Raw genomic sequence first — 15,721 nt, 5'->3', positions numbered from 1 at the left:
TGAAAGGTTTCCAGAAGAGTGAAAATTTGAGCTTGTTCTAAAGAAGTAGCAGGATTTGGCTGGGTGGGAAGGGCATTCCATTTAAGAGGACTGTTTCAGGGATGAGAAGGGACCCTGTATGGTTGTGAAGCCATAGTGTGACAGTTTGGCTGTATTGGTGGTGAGAGCTTGTGAGGAAGAGAATAGAGGCATATGAGAGACAAAGGACAAAACTATCAGGCATTTGGGAAGCCTATTCATTCATAATGTTCCAAGTACTATGTTGGGGACTAGGCAGGAGACTAGTGGATCAGACATGTCCCCATCCTTGAGATGCTCTCACAGTTGAATTAGAGAGCAGACATTTTATTTATTTAGTTTTTTTTTAAGTTTATTTATTTTGAAAGAGAGAGAGAATATCCCAAGCAGGCTCTGTACTGCCAGCTTGGAGCCCAATGTGGGGCTCAAACACACCAACCATGAGATCATGACTTGAGCTGAAATCAAGAGTCAGACGCTTAACTGACTGAGCACCCAGGTGTCCTGGGATACAGACATTTTAAAGAAGAAATTGCAACTGAGTGCAATAAAGATAAATATGAGTGGGAGGAAGGAGAAGTTTCGATCCCATAAGGGAAAGGACTGATTCACTCTGTCAACTTCCCTCAGAGACAACTTTGCACACGGGCATATGAGTTGAGGCCATTCATTCATTCATTCATTTGGCAAACATCTTTTGAGGATCTGTTATGTTACAGATGCTGTACTAGGCATCAGAGATATGGGCATGAGTAAAATATGTGTCTTGGGCTGAAGGAGTTTAGTTGAAGTCTTAAGAGATGAGTAGGAATTGGCTGGACAGATAGGACAGAAAGTGGTGTGTGAAGGATGTCCCAGGCAGAGGGAATGTCATGTGTAAAGGCCCAGGAGCAAAGCCAAGAATGGCATGTTCAGAAATCTGCAAAGTAGTTCATTGTGAATAGGTGTGAAATGGGAGCACTGCCAAAAACGAGGCTGAGGATTTGGCAGGAGACAAATCATGAAGAGCCCTGGGTGCCATGCTAAGTAGTTTGGACTTTATCCCAAGGGTACTAAGAGCCACAGAAGAGGCTGAAAGGTTTTCAGCAGGAGGTGACACAGTAAGATTTGTATTTTTAGAAGATTCATTTGGCTGTAGGATAGACATTGGGTTGGGGCAGGGGGAGACTTGAGACAGGTAAACTGGTTAGCAGACTGGTTAATGGTTCAGATGAGAGGTATTAAGGGCTAAACAAAGACACCAGCAGTAGGAGTAAAGAAGAAATACACATAGGAGGGAAATGACAGAAATTAAAGGACCTAGGACTGGCCTAGATATAAGGACGAAAGTAGGGCCTGAAGGAAGATGAAACCAAAGGGTTTGAGTTAGTGCCATGGGCACGACTGCCCCTGCCTCCCTAAGAACTGTCTTTCCAGAGCCATTCTTTGTTTAGTCCTTGGAGGGTTCAGTGTTCTGTTTAACAAAGAAGGCTAATCGCTTACAGATGCCTGGTTCTGAGCTGATTGGCAGGGCCACAGTGATGGACACCCTTGAATGCCAATGAAAGAGCAGCTTGCCAGGTTTAGGCTATCAGCTCTGAGCACCTCTGGAGCTTTCTGTGAGAAGTCACTCAGGCAAGACTCCCGCCCTCTCCCAGCGCACACAGGGCCAAAAGTGTCTCACAAAGGTCCATTATCACAGGAGCACAATGTAACAATAACTTACCTACACAGTACCTGCTGCACACAAAGGAGAAGTAGTAGCATACCAGCGGTCAGAGGAAGCTCTCATTTTCTCCCTCTAGATGACACAAGAAATTGGGATTGTGGCTTCTAATCAGGCCCCTGGAGTAGAAAAGCCAGGTGTGGAGGGGGACTGCTGCTCCCCAGAACTGGTGAGCCCTGGCCAGCCTTCCTCCTCCCAGTCCTTTTTCTCCACCTGCTCCAGGTTAGCAGAGCCAGAGGATAAGGGTGGGTCACTTCTGATGGGACCCAGACTGCCCAGGAAGAGTGATACAGTGTCCCCAAACCTGGTAGGGGGAAGACGACTTGGAGTAGAAGAAGGAAGGGAAGGTTTTCCACAGTGAAATTCTGACAATTAGGAAGAAGAAAAAGTGACAGCCACTTAAAGAGACGAATATGGTTACACAGAGAATATGCTGTTAAGCTCAGATCTTAAAAGTTCATGGGAAAAAGATGGAAACAAGGACTCGTAATTAAAGCTAAATCTAATAACCTATAAGAAGAGTGCCAGGATGGCTAAAGCACAGCTTGAACTAAAACTTGTCAGGCTCTGCCTGGATCCCATCCTCTTTCCCCCTTCTCCCTTTATAGTTGGAGTACTTTTCCTCTGACCTGCAGGCTACACCTGTCTTAAGACAGGAAGGATTGAAGTAACCTCACCTTGTATCAAGTAGCCCCTTTGCCACCAATCTGAGTCTTATCTCAAGTTTCCACGGAGCCTCTGTCTCATTGTGCAGTTCTGATCCCTGGCCTTCTGTCTCATGTCCTGTGTCTGAGTACTCCAGTCAGAGACCCTGCCTGACCACCAGTTCCCTATCAAGTCCTAGGCCCAGTATGTTCTTTTAGTCCACCATCGAGGGAGAAGGTCCTGACCCCAAGCCCCCGTTCAGTGGCTAAGACCTGATGGCCTACTGATGGACTCCTCTGACCCCAACTGCACACTTTTATTTCTAAATGTCTAAGTTCTTGTATTCATGTTAGCCCTCCATTTGGATCCCAAGTTTTCCAATATTGTAACACTATGTCAGTTAGGTGTGCTTTTCACTGCAGATAATAGACAACTCTACATTAATGGCTATTTAAGATAGAGGTTTATTTGTCTTATGCAACAAAAATTCCCTGAATACATGGTCCAGGGCTAGTATGGCAGTTCAACAATGCCATCAAGGCCCTGGCTTTTCATCTCCACTGTCCTTAGGATAGGCTTGCTTTTTGTCTCATGGTCACAAGACACCTGCTATAGCTCTGGGTCTCATGTCTGTATCATAGACAGGAAGAAGGGGAAAGAGCCACAGGGAAAGAAGACTAAGGACAAAAAACATTCTAGAGAGGCTTTGGCTTTTTGTTCAGGATGAACACTCTCCCCAGTGACATCTACCTACATCTCTTTGACTAGAACTGTGTCATAGAGACACTCCCAACTGCAAAGGAAGCCAGAAAGTCCACTACTTTTAGCTGGGCACACTAATGCTCTGAGCAAACTTGGGATTCTTTGAGTAAGGAAGAAGGAAATCCTTATAGGGCAAACAACTGGTAGCATCTACCATGAACCCCAACCACCAACTGCTTGCCTGGACTACTTTTCCTTTATACTAAACCACTAATGTACCGGGCTTTGACTGCTACACTTGACTTCCTCTAAGCAACTACAGCTGGTTTGTTCCTCTAGCACAGGATAGAAGAGACCTGCCTGGTTTAACAACAGCACATGTGAAAAAGACCTTGATTTGATTGCAAAGTCAATACAAGCCAACAGAGTGATGATGCTGCCAAAAGAGGTAATTAGATTTTAGGCTGCATTAAGAGAAGTATAGAACTAGAACAAGAGAAAAGATGGTTATGCCCTTCTCTATACTTGTCACATCCTACCTAGAGCTCTGTGCTCCATTCTGGACAACCCATTTAAACAGGGATACATTGGCTAAGTACAGAGTGTCCAAAGGTAGGTCACTAGGCTGGTGCACCTGAAGCCATATCATATGAGGAACAGCTGAAGGACCTAGGCTTAATTGGTCTAGAGGTAAAGAGACCCAGGAAAGAGCCCCCAGAGTGGAAGGATCAGAAGTAGTCATTGAAGTTAGGGTTTAGAGCCAAGAAGATTATAGCAAGCAGGGTGGTGTCAAGTGATTAAGTTGGGGGATGGGAGAGAGAATCAATAACAATAAAAATGCTTACATAGTGCTTAGTATGTACCAGGTACTGTTCTAAGCATTGACATATATTAAGTCCATTAATTGTCTATGCAACAATTCTGTGAGGTACGAAATGTTATTTTCTCCATCTTCCAGATGAAGAAAGTGAGGGACAGACAGATTAAGGCATTTATCTAAAGCCACACAGCTAGCAAGTGGCTAAAGCAGAATTTGAATACAAGAGTTCATGCTCACCTTAGAACAGCATTAGTGATTATGGGTAATTACTTAGATTTGAGCATCAGATAGCATTTGCAGCTTGCTTGATTATTTGTCAGTGGTGGATGAGTTGGCAAATAGGGCAGAGAGATAGAGGGCCCTATTTTATTTATTTTTTAATTTACATCGAAGTTAGTTAGCATATAGTGCAACAATGATTTCAGGAGTAGATTCCTTAATGCTCCTTACATATTTAGCCAATTCCCCCTCCCACAACCCCTCTAGTAACCCTCTGTTTGTTTCCCATATTTAAGAGTCTCTTATGTTTTTGTCCCCCTCCCTGTTTTTTATTATTTTTGCTTCCCTTCCCTTATGCTCATCTGTTTTGTTTCTTAAAGTCCTCATATGAGTGATGTTATATGATATTTGTCCTTCTCTGACTAATTTTGCTTAGCATAATACCCTCTAATTCCATCCACGTAGTTGTGAATAGCAAGACTTCATTCTTTCTGATTGCCGAGTAATACTCCATTATATATGCATACCCCATCTTCTTTATCCATTCATCCATCGATGGACATTTGGGCTCTTTCCATACTTTGGCTATTGTTGATAGTGCTGCTATAAACATGGGGTGCATGTGTCCTTTTGAAACAGCACACCTGTATCCCTTGCATAAATGCCTAGTGGTGCAATTGCTGGGTTGTAGGGTAGTTCTATTTTTAGTTTCTTGACGAACCTCCATACTGTTTTCCAGAGTGGCTGCACCAGCTTGCATTCCCACCAACAATGCAAAAGAGATACTCTTTCTCTGCATCCTTGCCAACATCTGTTGTTGCCTGAGTTGTTAATGTTAGCCATTCTAACAGGTGTGAGGTGGTATCTCATTGTGGTTTTGATTTGTATTTCCCTGATGATGAGTGAAGTTGAGCATTTTTTCATGTGTCAGTTGGCCATCTGGATGTCTTCTTTGGAGAAGTGTCTATTCATGTCTTTTGCCCATTTCTTCACTGGATTATTTGTTTTTTGGGTGTTGAATTTGCTAAGTTCTTTATAGATTTTGGATACTAACCCTTTATCTGATATGTCGTTTTCAGATATCTTCTCCCATTCTGTCAGTTGCCTTTTAGTGTTTCTAATTGTTTCCTTTGCTGTGCAGAAGCTTTTTATTTTGATGAGGTCCCAGTAGTTCATTTTTGCTTTTGTTGCCCTTGCCTCTGGAGATGTGTTGAGTGAGAAGTTGCTGCCGCCAAGAATCAAAGGGGTTTTTGCCTGCTTTCTCCTCGAGGATTTTGATGGCTGCTTGTCTCACATTTAGGTCTTTCATCCATTTTGAGTTTATTTTTGTGTATGGTTTAAGAAAGTGGTCCAGGTTCATTCTTCTGCATGTTGCTGTCCAGTTTTCCCAGCACCACTTGCTGAAGAGACTGTCTTTATTCCATCGGATATTCTTTCCTGCTTTGTCAAAGATTAGTTGGCCATACGTTGGTGGGTCCATTTCTGGGTTCTCTATTCTGTTCCATTGATCTCAGTGTCTATTCTTGTGCCAGTACCATACGGTCTTGATGATTACAGCTTTGTAGTATAGCTTGAAGTCCGGGATTGTGATGCCTCCTGCTTTGGTTTTCTTTTTCAAGATTGCTTTGGCTATTCGGGGTCTTTTCTGTTTCCATACAAATTTTAGGATTATTTGTTCTAGCTCTGTGAAGAATGCTGGTGTTACTTTGATAGGGATTGCATTGAATATGTAGATTGCTTTGGGTACTATTGACATTTTAGCAGTATTTGTTCTTCCTATACAGGAGCATGGACTTTTTTTTTCCATTTTTTTTTTGTGTCTTCTTCAATTTCTTTCATAAGCTTTTTATAGTTTTCAGTGCCTACATTTTTCACCTCTTTGGCTAGATTTATTCCTAGGTATTTTATGGTTTTTGGTGCAACTGTGAATGGGATTGATTCCTTGATTTCTTTCTGTTGCTTCATTATTGGTGTATAGGAATGAAACCGATTTCTGTGCGTTGATTTTATATCCTGCAACATTGCTGAATTCATGGATCAGTTCTAGAAGTTTTTTGGTGGAATCTTTTGGGTTTTCCATACAGAGTATCATGTCATCTGCGAAGAGTGAAAGTTTGATCTGCTCCTGGCCAATTTGGATGCTTGTTATTTCTTTGTGTTGTCTGATTGCTGAGGCTAAGACTTCTAATACTATGTTGAATAACAGTGGCAAGAGTGGACATCTCTGTCGTGTTCCTGACCTTAGGGGCAAAGCTCTCAGATTTTCCCCATTGAGGATGGTATTAGCGTTGGGTCTTTCCTACATGGCTTTTATGATCTCAAGGTATGATCCTTCTATCCCTACTTTCTTAAAGACTTTTTTTTTATCAAGGAATGATGTTGTATTTTGTCAAATGCTTTCTCTGCATCTATTGAGAGGATCATATGGTCCTTGTCCTTTCTTTTATTGATGTGATGAATCATGTTAATTGTTTTGAGGATATTGAACCAGCCCCGCATCCCAGATATAAATCCTACTTGGTTGTGGTGAATAATTTTTGTAATGTATTGTTGTATCTGGTTGGCTAATATCTTGTTAAGGATTTTTGCATCCATGTTCATCAGGGAAATTGGTCTATAGTTCTCCTTTTTAGTGGGGTTTCCTTTTTAGTGGGGTCTCTATCTGGTTTTGGAATCAAGGTAATGCTGGCTTCATAGAAAGAGTTTGGAAGTTTTCTTTCCATTTCTATGTTTTGGAACAGTTTCAAGAGAATAGGTGTGAACTCTTCCTTAAATATTTGGTAGAATTCCCCTGGAAAGCCGCCTGGCCCTGGAATCTTGTTTTTTGGGAGATTTTTGATTACTAGTTTGATTTCTTTACTGGTTATGGGTCTGTTCAAATTTTCTATCTCTTCCTGTTTCGGTTTTGGTTGTGTGTTTGTTTCTAGGAATTTGTCTATTTCTTCCAGATTGCCCATTTTATTGGCATATAATTGCTCATAATATTCTCTTGTTATTGTTTTTATTTCTGCTGTGTTGGTTGTGATCTCTCCTCTTTCATTCTTGATTTTATTTATTTGGGTCCTTTCCTCTTTCTTTTTGATCAAACTGGCTAGTGGTTTATCAATTTTGTTAATTCTTCAAAGAACCAGCTTCTGGTTTCATTGATCTGTTCTACTGGTTTTTTTTTTTTTTTTTTGGTTTTGATAGCATTGATTTCTGCTCTAATTTTTATTATTTCCTGTCTTCTGCTGATTTGGGGTTTTATTTGCTGTTCTTTTTCCAGCACCTTAAGGTGTAAGGGTAGGTTGTCTATCTGAGATCTTTCTTCCCTCTTTGAAATGCCTGGATTGCTATATACTTTCCTCTTATGACTGCCTTTGCTGCATCTCAGAGGTTTTGGGTTGTAGTGTTGTCATTTTCATTGACTTCCATATACTTTTTAATTTCCTCTTTAACTGCTTGGTTAGCCCATTTATTCTTTAGTAGGATGTTCTTCAGTCTCCAGGTATTTGTTACCTTTCCAAATTTTTTCTTGTGGTTGATTTTGAGTTTCATGGAGTTGTGGTCTGAAAATAAGCACGGCATGATCTTGATCTTTTTGTGCTTGCTTATGGCTGATTTGTGTTCCAGTATATGGTCTATTCTGGAGAACATTCCATGTGCACTGGAGAAGAATGTATATTCTGCTGCTTTAGGATGAAATGTTCTAAATATATCTAAGTCCATCTGGTCCAGTGTCTCACTCAAAGCCATTGTTTCCTTGTCGATTTTTTGATGAGATGATCTGTCCATTGCTGTGAGTGGGGTGTTGAAGTCTCCTACTATTATGGTATTCATGAACTTCCTTATGTTTATGATTAATTGATTTATATATTTGGGTGCTTCCATATTTGACACATAAATGTTTACCATTGTTAGGTCTTCTTGGTGGATAGACCCCTTGATTATGATATAGTGCCCTTCTGCATCTCTTTATACAGTCTTTATTTTAAAGTCTAGATTGTCTGATATAAGTATGGCTACTCTGGCTTTCTTTTTTGACCACTAGCATGATAGATGGTTCTACATCCCCTTAATTTTCAATCTGAAGGTGTCTTTAGGTCTAAAGTGGGTCTCTTGTAAACAGCATATAGATGGATCTGGTTTTCTTATCCATTCTGTTAGCCTATGTCTTTTGATTGGAGCATTGAGTCCATTGCCATTTAGAGTGAGTACTGAAAGATATGAATTTTTTGCCATTATGATGCTTGTAGAGTTGGAGTTTCTGGTGGTGTTCTCTGGTCCCTTCTAATCTTTATTGCTTTTGGTATGTATGTATGTATGTATGTATTTATATTTTTATCTTTTCTCCCCTCAGAAAATCCCCCTTAAAATTTCTTGCAGGGCTGGTTTAGTGGTCACAAACTCCTTTAATTTTTGTTTTTCTGGGAAACTTTTTTATTTCTCCTTCTATTTTGAATGATAGCCATGCTGGATAAATAATTCTTAGCTGCATATTTTTCTGATTCAGCACATTGAATATATCCCACCACTCCTTTCAGGCCTGCCAAGTTTCTGTGGATAGGTCTGCTGAAAACCTGATCTGTCTTCCCTTGTGTGTTAGGGACTTTTTTTCCCTTGCTGCTTTCATGATTCTCTCCTTGCCTGAGTATTTTGTGAATTTGACTATGATATGCCTTGTTGATGGTAGGTTTTTGTTGAATCTAATGGGGGTCCTCTGTGCTTCCTGGATTTTGATGTCTGTGACTATCCACTATGATTTTCTCACATAACCCTTCTACCCCTATTTCTCTCTCTTCCTCTTCTGGGACCCTTGTGATTCTGATATTGTTCCTTTTTAATGAGTCACTGATTTCTCTAATTCTTAAATTGCGCTCTTTTGCCTTAATCCCCCTCTTTTTTTCTGCTTCATTATTCTCCATAAGTTTGTCCTCTATATCACTGGTTCTCTGTTCTGCCTCATCCATCCTTGCCACCGCAGCATCCATCCATGATTGCAGCTCAGTTATAGCATTTTTATTTCATCCTGAATAGTTTTTACTTCTTTTATCTCCACAGAGAGGGATTCTAATCTATTTTCGACTCCAGTTAGTATTCTTATTATCATGACTCTAAATTCTGGTTCAGACATCTTGCTTTTATCTGTGTTGGTTAAATCCCTGGCTGTCGTTTCTTCATGCTCTTTCTTTTGGGGTGAATGCCTTCATTTAGTCATTTTCAAGGGAGAAAAGGAATTAACGAGGTAGAAAAATTGAAATTAAAAAAATTAAGTTTAAAAAAATATTAAAAATTAAAAACACATACACACACAAATAGAATAGATGATGCTAGATTCTAGGTGTGTTTTTGTCTGGGTGTTGAAAGTGGTTTGATAGATTAGAGAAAAAAGGGAAAAACAGAGGGAATCGTTTGAGAATTTGGAAAAATAAATACATTGAAGTAGACTAAAATGAAATGATGGGAGTAAAATAGAATTTGAAAAAATTTACACAAAAGTAAAAAGTATAGTAGAAAACATTAAAGAAAAATATTGTTAATAAAAATTAAAAATAAAAATGAATTTTTTCTCTTTCTGTATTCAAGAAAATGAAAAGAAGGAAAAAGGAGACAAAAGAAAAAAAAAGGAAATCGTTTGAAAATTTGAAAAAGTCAATACACCATAGTGGACTAAAATAAAATGATGGAAGTAAAATAGAATTTGAAAAAAAATACATAAAAGTAAAAAACGTAGTAAGAAAAATAACAAAAAATAATTTTAATAGAAATTGAAAATAAAAATGAAGTTTTTATCTTTATTCTAGAAAAAGAAAAGAAACGAAAAAGAGAAAAAAGAAAAAGAAAAAAAGGAAATTGAAAATTTGAAAAAGTATATACACTGAAGTAGACTAAAACAAAATGATGGAAGTAAAATAGAATTTGAAAAAATTTACACAAAAGTAAAAAATATAATAAAAAAGTAAGGAAAATTATTTTTAAGAAAAATTGAAAATAAAATGAATATTTTCCTTTTGTATTTAAGAAAAAGAAAAGAAGTGAAAAAGAGGAAAAAAAGAAAGAAAATTGAATAGATGGACCTGGTAACAGATTGAAATAGGACTGAAATTACTCCGTTTTCCCCTAGAAGTCAGACTGTGGATCGCTTTATAGTCCATGAACTAAGCGGGTGGTAAGACTTGTCTTCTTGAAGAGCGAGGTTGGTTCAGTTGGGTGGGGCTTAGTGTAATGGCTTCGTTCGCCACTAGATGGCGCTGCTTAGGCGCTTGTAGGTGTGTCTTCGCATGCGTGGGAGTGGTGAAAATGGCGTCATCCAGCTACCCAGTCTCTAGTATAGGAACTCTGTTCTTCCTGGTCAGCAATCGCACACCTGTCCTCTGTCTTCAGCTTTTGTCCACTCCCCGCATTTTCCTGTCTGTGACCAAGCCCCAGGCAGTACCTCTGTCCTGAGTTTTGTCTCAGATGCGGCTGTTTTCCCAAGCCCCTTACTTCTGAAGGACTGTGGCTTTGGCCTGTTCCAACCCCTCTGCAGGAGAGTCTCACCAAGCAATGACCAAATGTTGGCTGCACCCAGGAATACTTGCTGGATCCTGCTGCTGCCAGTGCCCCGAGACTGCGGCCAGGTGCCAGCCCACCCCAGAAAAAGTTCATGAGATAGTGTAGCAGCAGCGTTTCAGGATTATGGAAAATCACAACACACATCTGACACCAGTCAGACCTTGTTCCAGTACCAGCGAATGTGGCCGTTCTCTGGGGTCTGCTGGGACCAGGTGGCCTCAACAGTTTCTACCAAATGTCCTTCCAGCAGTGGAACCGCTTTTCCCCATGTGGCCCAAGAACCTCCCGGACCCCACTCTGCTTCTGGGGATTTGCCCTTCCTACCAGAGTGCCACCAGGTATCGAGCTGTGGAGTTGCAGACTCTGTGCTCTCCTTGTTTACAGTCTTAATGGAACTTAAACCCTCTCCTTTCTCCTTTCTTCCTTTTTAGTTTAGTCCCTGTGGCTGTTTCTAATTTTCCACTTTCTCTCCAGTTGCTTTTGGGGAGGGTTTTTTTTCCCATATTCTCCCCCCGGTCTCTGTTCTCTGACCACCCGCAAAAGCGGCTCCCTGCCTGCTGCTGCTTCTCTCTCCCAAGTTCACCTTTCTTTGCCACGTACCTGCTGAATTCTGTGGTTCAAGTTGTACAGATTGTTGTGTTAATCCTCAAATCAGTTTTCTAGGTGTGCAGGATGGTTTAGTGTTGGTCTGGCTGTATTTCATGGACATAAGACACACAAAAAGCTTCCTGCTGTTATGCCATCTTGGCTCCTCCTCCATTAAAATTCATTTGTGTAAGAACTCTATTTTGTTAGTTTGAAGGCAAGACTTCAAACTTGTAAGAATTGGGCATTCCAAAACTCAGAAGCTAACCTAAATGTTTTTTTCAAGTTCATGTGAATCTGGGATAATATTTGGTACTAAAGCTAATTTAAGGCTGTTGGTTTAATTAAAATAAATTGTCTTTAGAGTTAAAAAAATAAACAAAAAAACCCAAAAACAAGCCAAAATGAAACCAAAACCGATTTCCTCATGCTTCTCATAGCAAGGATAAAAATATGCTGCCATAGCTCTATCCAAAGAGTTCTAAAGGTTATTATTTTGGGCTAAGTGCTAGTCCCCACATTTCACAATATAGAGAATTGAGGTGCCATCTGTTATACTGTATGTGGGCTACTCTTGGTATTTGGATATTAAGAGTCTGCTAAAACTGAAGCGTCAGACTGTGGAGTCTGTATAGGTCAAAGCCATGCCTCTCAATGTATGGGGTTTGCTTTCACCTGAACTGTGTGATAGTAAATGATATCAATCACAATGGAGTTCTGAGAATCACCTGAGAAAGAAATTTATTTTTCTTAAGTTTATTTTATTTTAAGAGAGTGTGAGAGAGCATGAGTGGGGGGAGGAGAGAGGGAGAGGGAGAGGGGGAGAGAGGGAGAGAGGGAGAGAGGGAGAGAGAGAGACAGAGAGACAGAGAGAGACAGAGAGAGACATAGAGAAAGAGAGAATTCCAAGCGGGCTTCACACTGTCTGTGGGGGGCCTGATGCAGGGCTTGAATCCACAAACCATGAGATCATGACCTGAGGGAAAGCCAAGAGCCGGGCTTACCTGCCTGAGCCACCCAGGCTCCCCACAAGAAATATATTAATCAGAGAGGAAACCATGGCTGAAAAGGAGGCCTCTAGCAAGTCTGGGATTCAGGTTTCTGCAGTATTGTCTGGGGAGGGAACCCAGCCCTCAAACACTTGCTCACTGAGGTTGGAGATACGAAGTGCCCTCTCTGTGAACACAGACCAGAACCAGAGAGGGAAGGAGCCAGGCCTATGCCATTTTGGAGCCCGGATGTAGTACAGACATGAGTGAGTCCCAGTGAAGAGTTAGCCATTATTGGCTCAGAGATGTGTGTTGTGGAATCTGGGCTATTTGGGTTTCTGGTGTTGACTTGTGCTTCCCCCAGAGTGTTTCAGGAAGTTCTTTGTGCAAATACTGTGACAACGGGTGATGAGAAAGAGGCACAGCCCTACTCTGTGGCCCTCTGTGGAGGTCCTAGGAGTGAGATGCCTTCCTTCCCAAGGTCTTCTTTGCTCCAATCTGGCAGACTCTGTGTTCTGTTTTACCAAGGGAGTGACAGTGGTAAGGTTAGAGTGAGACCTAGGATCTTAAGGGGAAAGGAAGATTCAATGGGCCAGAGTTGGGAGTTGATCAGAGCTTCTCCCATGAAGACTCTCTTTTTAGTGCAATTGGTTTCTCCTAACAAGGGAAGTGGTTTCTTTATTCACTAGGTACTTTTCTTATGGGTCAACAAGAGACCTACCTATAGAGACAAAGGTAGATTTTCCATTTGCCAGTGGGCAGATGGGCCCCTTCAGGACTGCTCTTCAGATCCTCTTTGGAGCCACCCCCTAGGCTGGGAAACGCCTTGGCCAAAAGGCTACTGGTCTGGGATCTGGTGCAGATTGCTTGTGAAGGCCAGAAAGCCCCTCTCTGCAGCTTCCTGCCTCATCTGCCACAGGGAGTTGCCTAGTGAAAGGTAAAAGGTAGGACCAGGGGACAAGGAAGGGAGGGCCTCCACCCTCCACAGCTTAATATCAAGTCACTGTCTGCCTCATTCTCTGCCACTGCAGAGCTGGATATAGAAGGGAACCAAGTGGAGGTCTTAAAGCAGCAGAACCAACTGAGCAGTAGAGTCTCAGTCACTTTGAATGCTGGTCCATGCATGACCTGAGACTTTGACCCAAGGAAAGCCTGGGTTGCCTAGACTTGGGCTTCTTCCTCAGTCCCTCCCTCAACTTCTTTCTGCACTGCTTCTGGGTGGGGGCCCACACCCTGGCATATGCTGCACTTTGGCTCTGTAGCTGTCCTATACCCTGGAGAGATTATGGTTCATTTCCTGAGGTTTGGGACATGCTGCAATGATCTAGAAGTTGCCTCTTTTAGCTGACTTTATGGACTCTAGTCTATGGCTCCCACCCTCTTCAGGAAGCAGGACATTGGTAGTGATAACAGCACAGACTTTGGAGTCAGGCAGGCCTGGGTTTGCATCCTAGCCTAGTGAGCACAAGTGGTTAGAACCTCTCAGTTTTCCTGTCAGTGAAATGGGAAAAGTAGCTACTTCATTGTCTGTTGTGTAGATAAAATGTCATGATGGCTCTAAAGTGCCTCATACCTGGTCCTCAGTACATTTTAGCCCACCCTGAACTATGCTTTGTAGGACAAGGTAAGCATTCTCCTTTTCTTCTTTCATGGTGTCTTTCTATTCTGTTCAGTTGTTTGAAACACATTTGTTAGCAGATTATTAAGTCTGGTTCTCTGCTCGTAAGAAATTCCCAGAGGGGACAATTTCTGTGTATAGCAGAGACTTGTGGTCCAGGGGCAAATATCCTGAGATACAGATCACCCCTGCGGAGAAAGCGGGCATCTTAGGCATGAGTTGGGAGAAATGTATTTGTGAGTGGGTAGAGTGTTGGGAGGAAGTGATCTCCACCCTCTAGATAAGGAAGACAGAGGGAGGGGTGCCTGGGTGGCTCAGTCAGTTGACCATCTAACTCCTGATTTTGGCTCAGGTCATGATCTCATGGTTTGTGAGTTTGGGCTCTGTGCTGACAGTGTGGAGCCTGCTTGGGATTCTCTCTATGTCTCTCTCTGCCCCTCCCCCCCCCAATAAATAAACATTAAAAAAGGAATATAGAGGGAAAAAGCCTCACAGAGCTTCTAGTGGTCATCTCAGAAGGGAGTCAGGAGATAGAGCACAACCTCTCCAATCTCAGTCTTCTCTTCAATCTCAGTCTCCTCTACCTGGAGACTTTAGGAGATAGAGTCTGATATTTTATGTTCATTTCACTGTAACAATTTGCCAAATCTAGTAAGAGCAATGTGTTGCTATTGTTACTTCTGTTTTGTTTTGCTTTGGTGGTCATCAATAGAGGATTGTCATTAGATTTATTTTTGGAGGAGTGCCATGATGACTTTATCTCAGTCTTTAGCCAGCCCAAAGAACAGCTGTGCCCCACCCAAAGGGATGAATGCCAAGGACAGCTTTAGAGAGGAAAGGAAAGGAGGCTGAATACCTAGGCCTTTAGTAAAGAAGCCAGTAGATCTCTTGAGGTTGGTCTGAGTCTGACTCATGGTCTGGCTGTTTAGGAGGAAAAGCACGAGGCTTGCCTAGGGTATACCTTAGGGAAGTTCAGCACCTTCACAGGTTGGTCTAGATTCATAAGTGGGTCTGTTTATTTTATTATCTCGGTGTCCTCCTGAGTGGTTGCTATCTTGGGCTTTGATATGTCAATTAACAGATTATTCCTTTCTGTTCTGAAGTCTGAGCTTGCTTCTGGAATCCCCCAGTAATGACCTTTTAGGAGTGCTCTGACTTTCAGTTCATTTGTGGAATATAGATGGCCAACGTCTTCTGAGTTTAGTAACTAACCAAGCGAGCACTGGTTACCATACTTGCCCTCTTCCCCAAGAAATGACCAATGACTTATCCTTTTTGGTATACCCAGGAGAAGGGTGAAACTCTCCCTAGAATCCCTGAATTTGGTACCCTCAATTTATGGACTATAAAAGTAAGAAGGTAGTTCTTCCAGGCCAGAGAGGCCAGTATGGTGGACATGGGGAAAAGCCATTGCCAGAATGATCTGGGAGATAATTTGAGGCAGTATTTCTGAGCAGGAGTTCTAGGTTATGAGAGCTGAGAGTAGCATATGAAAAGTGCGGGAAGACTGTTTCCATGTAAAAGTCAGTTAGGGAAAGAGAGATATCTGTGCACATAGTAAAAACTGAACTAAATTATGTACAAATATCTGCCCTCCTCCCTTACCATGCTTTGGACTTACTTATTTTGGCATTTGGGGTTTCCAAGGCTGTCCCACTGCCCTGGAGCCTTTCCTCATCTTTGACTTTTGCTTTTTGGACTTCCTTTACTCCCTACATTGAGTCAGGTCTATACTGGCCTGCAGGGATGTGATGCTGCCTGGGATCGAGCTGACCCTGGATATGACTCCATGCACAAACACAAACAGATTCTATCCCAGGAGTGTAGGATAAGTGTTTTGTAAATTGGCCTCTGCTGCCCCCACAAAGATAACTGAGGTTATTTTT

The sequence above is a fragment of the Prionailurus viverrinus genome, chromosome X, assembly GCF_022837055.1.
Source record: "Prionailurus viverrinus isolate Anna chromosome X, UM_Priviv_1.0, whole genome shotgun sequence".
Classification (NCBI taxonomy): domain Eukaryota; kingdom Metazoa; phylum Chordata; class Mammalia; order Carnivora; family Felidae; genus Prionailurus; species Prionailurus viverrinus.
This window is presented reverse-complemented; position numbering follows the sequence as displayed.